This window comes from Bombina bombina, chromosome 12 (assembly GCF_027579735.1).
Source record: "Bombina bombina isolate aBomBom1 chromosome 12, aBomBom1.pri, whole genome shotgun sequence".
NCBI lineage: Eukaryota > Metazoa > Chordata > Amphibia > Anura > Bombinatoridae > Bombina > Bombina bombina.
This window is the reverse complement of record NC_069510.1, coordinates 108,304,053-108,317,288: the sequence shown is the minus strand read 5'-3', so window position 1 is coordinate 108,317,288 and position 13,236 is coordinate 108,304,053. Positions and strand designations below refer to the sequence as shown.

The 13,236-nt window shown below is 38.3% G+C and overlaps 1 long non-coding RNA gene across 1 annotated transcript in view; it reads right to left on the bottom strand.

Moving 5' to 3' along the window:
• LOC128642923 (uncharacterized) overlaps positions 1–13,025 on the bottom strand; it is a 45,491-nt gene extending 32,466 nt beyond the window's left edge. Inside the window, exon 1 of the long non-coding RNA XR_008399733.1 lies at positions 13,004–13,025. This is a non-coding gene — a long non-coding RNA (uncharacterized LOC128642923). The remainder of the gene's footprint in view (positions 1–13,003) is intronic.
• Positions 13,026–13,236: the final 211 nt, after the last annotated feature.

Below are 13,236 nucleotides of genomic sequence, written 5' to 3'. Positions count from 1 at the left end.
TCCCCGGGTGATTGCTCGGATCAAACAGGAGAGGGCTTCAGTAATTCTAATCGCGCCTGTGTGGCCTCGCAGGACTTGGTATGCCGATCTAGTGGACATGTCCTCTCTGCTGCCGTGGAAGCTTCCATTGAGGCAGGACCTTCTCATTCAGGGACCCTTCCAACACCCAAATCTAGTTTCTCTGCAACTGACTGCTTGGAGATTGAACGCTTGATTTTATCTAAGCGGGGGTTCTCTGATTCAGTCATTGATACTTTGATTCAGGCACGTAAGCCTGTTACTAGAAAGATCTACCATAAGATATGGCGTAAATATCTTTATTGGTGCGAATCCAAGGGCTACTCATGGAGTAGAGTTAGGATTCCCAGGATTCTGTCTTTTCTCCAAGAAGGATTGGAGAAAGGGTTATCAGCAAGTTCCTTAACGGGACAAATATCTGCTTTGTCAATTTTACTACACAAACGTTTGGAAGATGTTCCAGACGTTCAGTCTTTTTGTCAGACTCTAACCAGAATTAAGCCTGTGTTTAGACCAATTGCTCCACCCTGGAGTTTGAATTTAGTTCTTAATGATCTTCAAGGGGTTCCGTTTGAACCCATGCATTCCATAGATATTAAGTTGTTATCTTTGAAGGTTTTATTTTTGGTTGCTATTTCTTCTGCTTGTAGAGTTTCTGAGCTTTAAGCGTTACAATGTGACTCGCCTTATCTTATCTTCCATTCTGATAAGGTGGTTTTACGTACCAAACTTGGTTTCCTTCTTAAGGTTGTTTTAAATAAGAATATTAATCAGGAAATTGTTGTTCCTTCATTATGTCCTAATCCTTCTTCTAAGAAGGAGCGTCTGTTGCATAACTTGGACATGGCCCGTGCCCTGAAGTTTTACTTGCAGGCGACTAAGGATTTTCGTCAATCATCTTCATTATTTTTTGTTTTTTCTGGAAAGTGTAGGGGCCAGAAAGCTACGGCCACCTCTCTTTCTTTTTGCCTAAAGAGTATCATACGTCTGGCATATGAGACTGCTGGACAGCAGCCTCCTGAAAGAATTACGGCTCATTCTACTAGGGCTGTGGCTTCCTCGTGGGCATTTAAAAACAATGCTTCTTTTGAACAGATTTGCAAGGCTGCAACTTGGTCATCTCTTCACACTTTTTCCAAATTTTCCAAATTTGATACTTTTGCTTCTTCTGAGGCTGGTTTTGGGAGAAAGGTTCTTCAAGCAGTGGTGCCTTCCGTTTAGGTTCCTGTCTTGTCCCTCCCTTTCATCCGTGTCCTATAGCTTTGGTATTGTATCCCATAAGCAAGGATGAAATCCGTGGACTCGTCATATCTTGTAAAAGAAAGGGACATTTATGCTTGCCTGATAAATTTGTTTCTTTTACGATATGATGAGTCCACGGCCCACCCTGTCATTTCTAAGACAGGTATTTATTTTTGTTAAACTTCAGTCACCTCTGCACCTTTAGCTTTTCTTTTCTCTTCCTAACTTTGGTCGAATGACTGGAGTGGGAGGGAAGGGAGGAGCTATATATACAGCTCTGCTGGGGTGCTCTTTGCCTCCTCCTGCTGACCAGGAGGCGTAATCCCATAAGTAAAGATGAAATACGTGGACTCGTCATATCGTAAAAGAAACAAATTTATCAGGCAAGCATAAATTTCCCTTTCTCACATATACTGCGTATATATATATATATATATATATATATATATATATATATATATATATATATATATATATATATATATTTATGTGTGTGTGTGTGTATATATATACATACATACAGTACACATTAGTCATTGAACCCCTAATTTGGTGTTTGGATGGAAGCATATAGCATAACCCTGTTATATAATATCAGCTTCTCTTGAGCTATTTAGATTTGGGTTCTATATTACTAGGGCTATAGGGGATAAACTATGCTGGAGTCATCTAGTATCATACTGTAACTATAGAGAGTCATGCAAAGGATACAAGATAGCACATGTATCTAAAATATCATAATATATGACTATAAGTAAAGGAAAATATAATGTATATACCATATTAATTACTGAGCAAGCATCTAAATGCTTACTAGGAGCTCTATTGTATAATAAGGTCGCTTAGAGGATTTATATTGAAGGTGTGGGAGTAATATAACAGGTCTGGGGAATTGTCAAGCTTGAGGTATATTTAAGATACTGGAGATCAGTAGAGGGAGACAGTCACAGTGGTCTTAGAGCACATTTATATTAAAGTGAAAGTCAATCCTAGCGTTTTACAAACGCTAGGATTGACTATTGAAACAAATAAAGGGGACTTTCATTCATGAAGTATAAGATACTTCATGTAGAAAGCTCCTTTATTTGTTTCAATCGATCGCCGTTCTTAGCTGCTACAGCAGCCCATGACTAAAAAATGTTTTTGCTAAGAGGTGACGTTTTCACCTCTTAGCCAATAGCCGTGCGGTAAATCCAGCTTGGCGCCCATGGGAGTCGGATTTACCACACGACTATTGGCTAAGAGGTGCAAACGTCACCTCTTAGCAAATTTTTTTTTAGCTGTGGGCTGCTGTAGCAGCTAAGAACGGCAGCTAAGAGATTACCTCTCTGGTTTTTAAAAAATGATACCAAGAGAATGAAGCAGATTCGATAATAGAAATGCATTTGAAAGTTGTTTGAAATTCTATACTCTTATTGTGCTTCACTGTTTCCTCCTTTTTATTAATTTATTGTGTGTGTATATGTATATATATAAATAAAATGTTTGATCAGATAGTTATGTTTTACTTCACATATTGATTACTTCAGCTTGTAGCAGTATATTTGCTGTGTGTTCTATGTCAGTAAGCCTTGCACTTTCAGAGTTCTACCACCCGCGGGACATTATGAAGTAGCTGATTGGAGTAGTGTAATACTTTGCAATATTACAACATTTTCTGTTATTTAATGTTACCTAAGCGATCCTAAACCGAAATTAATTGCATAATTTAAAATAAATTGATTTAATATGGGGAAAGTAAATATTAGCTAACTTAATATTGGCTTAAATTTTAACTGCGTGGTCAGTCTGAAGGCAGAATATGCTGTGATCTGAGAAGACATCGCTGAAAATGCAGTATGTCTGCAGAAACAACGATACATATTCAAGAACTGTTAGCGCTTTTACTTTGCAGTACTGCTCCACATCAGGCTATTATCTCCAAACATTGCTGTGCTCTGGCTGCTCTGTGTAAGTTTTCCTGAACACAGTGCAGCCAGAGCAAAACACTGATTGAAGAGAACAGTCAAATGCAGAGCAGCTCTTAAAAGTGGCAGCACATTGATTGATGACTGGCTCTTCCCTAGCCTTTCCCATTCTGCAAAGCTATGACTCCTGAATGTAAGATGTTCTTTTGAGCAAATCACATTTTTTTTTATTACTAGATTTTTATGTTATATTTATTTGATAATAGACCATGAGCAAACTAACGGCTAGATTACGAGTTGTGCGTTAGGGTAAAAAAGCAGCGTTAAGTGGTCCTAACGCTGCTTTTTTACGCCCGCTGCTATTATGAGTCTTGAAGGTTTAGGGTCACCGCACACTTCTTTGGCCTTTCCGCAAAACGACTTACGTAAACTTTGTAAAGTCTTTTTTCTATAGGACTTCCATAGCGCCGGTATTACGAGTCTGTCCTGGGAGGCTAAAAAGTGAGCAGTACACCCTACCCCGTCAAGAGTCCTAATGCATTTAAAAGTCAGTAGTTAAGAGTTTTATGGTACAACGCCGTAACATAAAACTCATAACTAAAGTTCTAAAAAGTACACTAACCTCCATAAACTACCTATTAACCACTAATCCGAGGCCCTCCCGCTTCGCAAACACTAAAATTAAATTTTTAACCCCTAATCTGCCGCTCCGGACACCGCCGCCACCTACATTATATTTATTAACCCCTAATCTGCCGCCCCTATAATAAACATATTAACCCCTAAACCACCGCATTCCCGCATCGCAAACTTTAGTTAAATATTATTAACCCCTAATCTGCCGTCCCTAACATCGCCACCATCTACCTACACTTATTAACCCCTAATCTGCCGTCCCAACATCGCCGCCACTATACTAAATTTATTTACCGCTAAACCTAAGTCTAACCCTAACCCTAACACCCCCTAACTTAAATATAATTACAATAAATCTAAATAAAAATTCCTATCATTACCTAAATTATTCCTATTTAAAACTAAATACTTACCTATAAAATAAACCCTAAGCTAGCTACAATATAACTAATAGTTACATTGTAGCTAGCTTAGGGTTTATTTTTATTTTACGGGCAAGTTTGTATTTATTTTAACTAGGTACAATAGTTATTAAATAGTTATTAACTATTTAATAACTACCTAGCTAAAATAAATACAAAAGTACCTGTAAAATAAAACCTAACCTATGTTACAATAACACCTAACACTACACTATAATTACAGGGACACTCTAGTCCAAAAAAACTTTCATGATTCAGATAGGGCATGTCATGTTAAACAATTTTCCAATTTACTTTTATCACCAATTTTCTTTGTTCTCTTGGTATTCTTTGTTGAAAGCTTAACCTAGGAGGTTCATATGCTAATTTCTTAGACCTTGAAGGCCACCTCTTAAGAATGCATTTTAACAGGTTTTTCACCACTAGAGGGTGTTAGTTCATGTTTTTCATATAGATAACACTGTGCTTGTGCACGTGAAGTTACCTTCGAGCCATCACTGATTGGCTAAACTGCAAGTCTGTCAAAAAAACTGAAATAAAGGGGCAGTCTGCAGAGGCTTAGATACAAGATAATCACAGAGGTAAAAAATATATAAATATAACTGTGTTGGTTATGCAAAACTAGGGAATGGGTAAACAAGGGATTATCTATCTTTTAAAACAATAACAATTCTGGTGTAGACTGTCCCTTTAAATAAATTTACTAAATTAAATACAATTACCTAAATTAAATTAAATTAGCTAAAGTACAAAAAAAACACACTAAATTACAGAAAATAATAAACAAATTACAGATATTTAAACTAAGTACACCTAATCTAATAACCCTATAAAAAAAAAAAAAAAAACTAGCCTAAACTAAACTACCAATAGCCCTTAAAAGGGCCTTTTGCTGGGCATTGCCCCAAAGTAATCAGCTCTTTTACCTGTAAAAAAAAATACAAACAACCCCCCAACAGTAAAACCCCACCACCCACACAAACAACCCCCCAAATAAAATACTATCTAAAAAAACCTAAGCTCCCCATTGCCCTGAAAAGGGCATTTGGATGGGCATTGCCCTTAAAAGGGCAGTTAGCTCTTTTGCAGGCCCAAACCCTAACCTAAAAATAAAACCCACCCAATGCAGCCTTAAAAAAACCTAACACTAACCCCCTGAAGATCGACTTACTGTTCTGAAGACCAGACATCCATCCTCAAGGAAGCGGCAGAAGTCTTCATCCAACCGGGCCGAAGTCCTCAACGAAGCCGGAAGAAGTCTTCATCCAAGCCGGGCGAAGTGGTCATCCAGACAGCATCTTCTATCTTCATCCATCCGACGCAGAGCGGGTCCATCTTCAAGACATCCGACGCGGAGCATCCTCTTCATCTGACGACTACCCGACGAATGAAGGTACCTTTAAGTGACGTCATCCAAGATGGCGTCCCTTAGATTCCGATTGGCTGATAGAATTCTATCAGCCAATCGGAATTAAGGTAGAAAAAATCCTATTAGCTGATGCAATCAGCCAATAGGATTGAGCTCGCATTCTATTGGCTGTTCGGATGGATGAAGATAGAAGATGCCGTCTGGATGAAGACTTCTGCCTGTCTGGAGGACCACTTTGCCCGGCTTGGATGAAGACTTCTCCTGGCTTCGTTAAGGACTTTGGCCCGGTTGGATGAAGACTTCTGCCGCTTCCTTGAGGATGGATGTCCGGTCTTCAGAACTGTAAGTCGATCTTCAGGGGGTTAGTGTTAGGATTTTTTAAGGGTGTATTGGGTGGGTTTTATTTTTAGGTTAGGGTTTGGGCCTGCAAAAGTGCGAACTGCCCTTTTAAGGGCAATGCCCATCCAAATGCCCTTTTCAGGGCAATGGGGAGCTTAGTTTTTTTTAGATAGTATTTTATTTGGGGGGTTGTTTGTGTGGGTAGTGGGTTTTACTGTTGGGGGTTGTTTGTATATTTTTTTACAGGTAAAAGAGCTGATTACTTTGGGGCAATGCCCCGCAAAAGGCCCTTTTAAGGGCTATTGGTAGTTTAGTTTAGGCTAGGTTTTTTTTTTGGGGGGGGGGGGCTTTTTTATTTTGATAGGGCTATTAGATTATGTGTAATTAGTTTAAATATCTGTAATTTGTTTATTATTTTCTGTAATTTAGTGTTTTTTTGTACTTTAGCTAATTTAATTTAATTTAGGTAATTGTATTTAATTTAGTAAATGTATTTAATGATAGTGTAATGTTAGGCGTTATTGTAACTTAGGTTGGGTTTTATTTTACAGGTACTTTTGTATTTATTTTAGCTAGGTAGTTATTAAATAGTTAATAACTATTATACCTAGTTAAAATAAATACAAACTTGCCTGTAAAATAAAAATAAACCCTAAGATAGATACAATGTAACTACTAGTTATATAGTAGCTATCTTAGGGTTTATTTTATAGGTAAGTATTTAGTTTTAAATAGGAATTATTTATTTAATTATAGTAATTTTATTTAGATTTATTTAAATTATATTTAAGTTAGGGGGTGTTAGGGTTATGACTTAGGTTTAGGGGTTAATACATTTAGTATAGTGGCAGCGACGTTGGGGCGGCAGATTAAGGGTTAATAAGTGTAGGTAGGTGGCAGCGACATTGGGGGCGGCAGAATAGGGGTTAATAAATATAATGTAGATGGCGGCGATGTTGGGGGCAGCAGATTAGGGGTTCATAAGTATAATGTAGGTCTCGGTGGTGTAGGGGGCGGCAGATTAGGGTTAATAAATGTAAGATTAGGGGTGTTTAGACTCGGGGTTCATGTTAGGGTGTTAGGTGTAGACATAAATTTTATTTCCCCATAGGAATCAATGGGTCTGCGTTAGTGAGTTTTACACTGCTTTTTTGCAGGTGTTAGACTTTTGCTCAGCCGGCTCTTCCCGTTGATTCCTATGGGGAAAACGTGCACGAGCACGTACGACCAGCTCACCGCTGACTTAAGCAGCGCTGTTATTGGAGTGTGGTAATGAGCAAACTTCTTGTATTTTAACGATGGGTTTGTAAAAACTCATAATACCAGTGCTGCAGGTAAACGGTGAGAGAAAACTGCTCGTTAGCACTGCATAGCCTCTAACGCACAACTGGTAATCTAGCCGTAAGTAAACAAATTTATTTGAGACATTTTGAAAACAACATTTTCTTTTTTTATTTGCTGCTATTTTGCAATGCAATTTTCAACTGCTGCAACATATTGTAAAACTTAAAAAAAATGCTATATTCTCCTGTTAATTAACACATTCCAAATGAACTGGAACTTTAGTGAAACTGTCTTATTTAAATATTCATTTCAAAATGACCTGCAGAAATTTTTTCACTAAAAACAATCTCATTGCAGAAAGTAAAAACAAGTTCTACCACTGGGGTGGTCAGTAAAATCAGCTGGGTGGTGTGCCCATTAAATAGGTCCTGGGGAGGACACTGCTCTTGCAAGCCTTATTGTGTGATGCAAGACGGCTTGCTATGGTAACTAGGGTAATAGTAAGGTGAGTAATTCATAAATCTGTGTTCAAAAGTCTCTGGTATAGAGAGTCTAGATCAGTGATGGCGAACCTTGGCACTCCTGATGTTTCAGAACTACAGTTCCCATAATGCTTAGGCCCTCTGCAGTCCAGTCAAGCATCATGGGAAATGTAGTTCTGAAACACCTGGAGTGCCAAGGTTTGCCATCACTGGTCTAGATGTACATTTTCACTCAACCCTACTCACTGCAATTGCAGACTATAGCCTCCTTCTCTTGCTCGGACTTCATGCGTTAGTAAACTTAGTGCACCCTTTTGATCAAAGATATTTTTTTAATAGTTATTCTAAATGTTTTATTTTTAATATTGTTTCTCACTTACTCCCTATTCTACCGATAGCCCCCCTTGCTCAACAGTGTTTTTTTCCTATGCTGTTTCTCAGTGGTATCCAATGATATGTTTAGCTATACGGCTCACTGTTTCTAATGTATTGTTTGGTGTAGTAGTATAACGCATGTGCGAAAAGTGTTCTTCCCTGTTGTCCTGTGGTACATTGTGTGTGTGTTCATGTAAGGCTAACGCATGTGCAGATTAAACTAATGGGAATCCTACTGACAAATAGAAAAGTGAAAGAAATAGAACAATTGCACCTTATGAAAGGGGGGACATGCTCTCCAAAGAAGTAGTTACTTATGGTTAGGGCAAGATTTAACAATTTACTAGTGGACAGGATTCACATGTTGTGAACCTATATGCATCTTATCGCAAATTGTGAGGCAAATGTGTTCTCCATCACCGTCCCCCTACCCTAACGCAATGGTATGAGAGTAGGGCTTGTCAATCACCCCAGTCGAGAGTGTTTTTGAAGCATCGGTTTAAACCGCTTCTTCATAATTATCAGTTGCAGGCTCAAATGAGCGAGCCCGCAACTGATCTGGGCATTCACCTCATAGTAAATCCTGCCCTAAATGTAAGTTTATGTTTATTTGAATGATTTGGGATGTTTTGAGAGGTTGAAAAAAAGAAAAAAGGGTTTGGAGCAATCATCTTAGCACTAAATGTAGTATTTAGAAATCTTGGTTATAGGTTAGAATGGAAACAACTTGCCTATATGATCAGGTGTTTGTATTGATGTATTTGGAGCATTCTTAAAAATAAAGTTATTAGAAAAACAAAAGAATCCCCCCCAAACCCCCCCCCCCCCAAAAAAAAACAAGGCTTCATGGTATAATATATGTATTAACAGAGCAGAATAAATCAGCAATTGCAGTGTGCAACTCATGTTTCACCTTAAACCGTATGAAATATGCATTAGGCACCTTGGTTGAAGGATTTTTAATTTGGGTCCTTGTCCTCATCAGTATAAGGCTCCATATAAATATATAGAATGGATCCACAATAAATTCTTTGTGTCATAATTATTGATATTAAATAGATTTTAAACATTGTGCTTGTCCCACGCTCCCTAAAGAGGCAAAAAGCAGATTTTGTTACCTAGTTTTTCTTCAAAATGCTGCAATTTGAATAAAAAAAGCTTTATTTTTGAAGCATTTTGGGGGAGAAAACCCCCAAAACCTAGGTTACATACTGTAATTTGATTTATGATATCACTAAGGAGCGTGAGACAAGCACAGTGTGTCCCTATAAGACATTAAATTGCGGTGTATGTGTTTGGCAGTCAAGGTGTGAATCACTTTGTGTGTGTTATTGGTAACTAACAGGAAAAACTAGTGTGTTTTGTTTTGTTTGTTTAATACTGGCAACCAATTTGTTTTCTGCCTATTTGGGGGAATAAACATTTTAAGCAGGAAAGCCCAAACCTTTGTTTATATTGAGGGATTGGCTGGGAGCCACATTAAGAAATACTTATGCCTATGCTAATGAAAACCCCCCAAAAATTTAATTTACATTATAATTACAGAAACCATACGGCTAGATTACGAGTTGTGCGTTAGGGTAAAAAAGTAGCGTTAAGAGGTCCTAACGCTGCTTTTTTATGCCCGCTGGTATTACAAGTCTTGAAGGTTTAGGGTCACTGCACACTTCTTTGGCCTTACCGCAAAACGACTTACGTAAACTTTGTAAAGTCTTTTTTCTATGGGACTTCTATAGCACCGGTATTACAAGTCTTTCCTGGGGGGCCAAAAAGCGAGCGGTACACCCTCTCCTGTCAAGAGTCCTACCGCATTTAAAAGTCAGCAGTTAAGAGTTTTATGGTACAACGCCATAACATAAAACTCATAACTAAAGTGCTAAAAAGTACACTAACACCCATAAACTACCTATTAACCCCTAAACCAAGGCCCTCCCGCATCGCAAACACTAAAATAAAATTATTAATCCCTAATCTGCCGCTCCAGACACCGCCACCACCTACATTATATTTATTAACCCCTAATCTGCCACCCCCAATGTTGCCGCCACTATAATAAATATATTAACCCCTAAACCGCCGCACTCCCGCCTCGCAAACATTACTTAAATATTATTAACCCCTAATCTGCCGTCCCTAACATCGACGCCACCTACCTACATTTATTAACCCCTAATCTGCCGCCCCCAACGTCGCCTATCATTAACTAAATTATTCCTATTTAAAACTAAATACTTACCTATAAAATAAACCCTAAGCTAGCTACAATATAACTAATAGTTACATTGTATCTAGCTTAGGGTTTATTTTTATTTTACAGGCAAGTTTGTATTTATTTTAACTAGGTAGAATAGTTACTAAATAGTTATTAACTATTTAATAACTACCTAGCTAAAATAAATACAAAAGTACCTGTAAAATAAAACCTAACCTAAGTTACACTAACACCTAACACTACACTATAATTAAATAAATTAACAAAATTAAATACAATTAAATAAATTAAATTAAATTAGCTAAAGTACAAAAACAAACAAACACTAAATTACAGAAAATAATAAACAAATTACAAGATATTTAAACTAATTACACCTAATCTAATAGCCCTATCAAAATAAAAAAGCCCCCCCCAAATAAAAAAAAACCCTAGCCTAAACTAAACTACCAATAGCCCTTAAAAGGGCCTTTTGCAGGGCATTGCCCCAAAGTAATCAGCTCTTTTACCTGAAAAAAAATACAAACAAACCCCCCAACAGTAAAACCCACCACAACCAACCCCCCAAATAAAATACTAACTAAAAAAACCTAAGCTCCCCATTGCCCTGAAAAGGGCATTTGGATGGGCATTGCCAGGAGAAGTCTTCATCTAAGCCGGGCCGAAGTCCTCAACGAAGCCGGGAGAAGTCTTCATCCAAGCCGGGAGACGTGGTCCTCCAGATGGGCAGAAGTCTTCTTCCAGACGGCATCTTCTTTCTTCATCTATCTGGCGCGGAGCGGGTCAATCTTCAAGACATCCGGCGCGAAGCATCCTCTTCAATCGACGTCTTCTTACTAAATGACGGTTCCTTTAAGTGACATCATCCAAGATGGCGTCCCTTAGATTCCGATTGGCTGATAGAATTCTATCAGCCAATCGGAATTAAGGTAGAAAAAATCCTATTGGCTGATGCAATCAGCCAATAGGATTGAAGTTCAATGCTATTGGCTGATCCAATCAGCCAATAGGATTGAGCTTGCATTCTATTGGCTGATTGGAACAGCCAGTAGAATGCGAGCTCAATCCTATTGGCTGATTTGATCAGCCAATAGGATTGGACTTCAATCCTATTGGCTGATCAAATCAGCCAATAGGATTTTTTCTACCTTAATTCCGATTGGCTGATATAATTTTTTATTAGCCAATCGGAATCTAAGGGACGCCATCTTGGATGACGTCATTTAAAGGTACCTTCATTCAGTAAGAAGACTCCGTTTGAAGAGGATGCTTTGCGTCGGATGTCTTGAAGATGGACCCACTGATGGACCCACTCGATGTCGGATGGATGAAGATAGAAGATGCCGTCTGGATGAAGACTTCTGCCCGTCTGGAGGACCACTTTGCCCGGCTTGGATGAAGACTTCTCCCGGCTTTGTTGAGGACTTCGGCCCGGCTTGAATGAAGAGTTCTCCCGGTAAGTCGATCTTCAGGGGTTTAGTGTTAGGTTTTTTTAAGGGTGTATTGGGTGGGTTTTATTTTTAGGTTAGGGACTTTGGGCTGCAAAAGAGCCAACTGCCCTTTTAAAGGCAATGCCCATCCAAATGCCCTTTTCAGGGCAATGGGGAGCTTAGTTTTTTTTAGATAGTATTTTATTTGAGGGGTTGGTTGTGTGGGAGGTGGGTTTTACTGTTGGGGGGGTTGTTTGTTGTTTGTATTTTTTTTCCTCAGGTAAAAGAGCTGAATACTTTGGGGCAATGGCCCACAAAAGGACTTTTAAGGGCTATTGGTAGTTTAGTTTAGGCTAGGTTTATTTTTTATTTTTGGGGGGCTTTTTTATTTTAATAGGGCTATTAGATTAGGTGTAATTAGTTTAAATATCTGTAATTTGTTTATTATTTTCTGTAATTTAGTGTGGTTTTTTTTTGTACTTTAGCTAATTTAATTTAGGTAATTGTATTTAATTTATTTAATTATAGTGTAGTGTTAGGTGTTATTGTAACTTAGGTTTGGTTTTATTTTACAGGTAAATTTGTATTTATTTTAGCTAGGTGGTTATTAAATAGTTAATAACTATTTAATAACTATTCTAGCTTGTAAAAATAAATACAAACTTGCCTGTAAAATAAAAATAAACCCTAAGCTAGATACAATGTAACTATTAGTTATATTGTAGCTAGCTTAGGGTTTATTTTATAGGTAAGTATTTAGTTTTAAATAGGAACAATTTAGTTAATGATAGTAATTTTATTTAGATTTATTTAAATTATATTTAAGTTAGGGGGTGTTAGGGTGTCATGAATTCCTATTCATTTCCTTTAAGACTTCCTGTACCTTTAAGGATGCTTAGGTGTTGGTCTCCCTAGTCTATATAAGTTGGGACACGCCCTCTCCAAATTGCTTCAGTATTGTATCTTATGTGCAAGTAGCTAGCACTCCTTCCTCTCAGGATCTCATGTTGGATTGTTTTCAAGGACTTACTACTATCTAATCATTAATCTGGATTCTACTTTGAGGTTCCTAACCTAACTACCACGGGGTGAACCGCAAGCTTATTTCCCCTGTCAGCTGCCAAATCAGCTGTAGAAGTGAAGTCTCAGAGGATACCGCTCCAGACGGATTGCACCGCATCCCTGCACGGATTCCATCAGACATGCCTTCTCTGTCTACAGCTACGCTGAGTTCTCTGAGCGTCTCCAGCTCCTCAGCACTGGTTATCAAGCTCCGGTAATACTCACCCAGTTTCCTGCTACATTGAAGCATTCTCGGCCTGACAGCTCAGGACTCTACTATCCTGTGTCACACACGGTATATGCAACTATACTGAGCACTCTCAGCATACAGAGCCTGTCAGCTCCGGATTCCACTCTCCTGTGTCACACCCACTATATGCAGCAACGCTGAGCACTCTCAGCTTACAGAGCCTGTCAGCTCAGGATTCCATTCTCCGGTATTCAACCACGCTGTATCC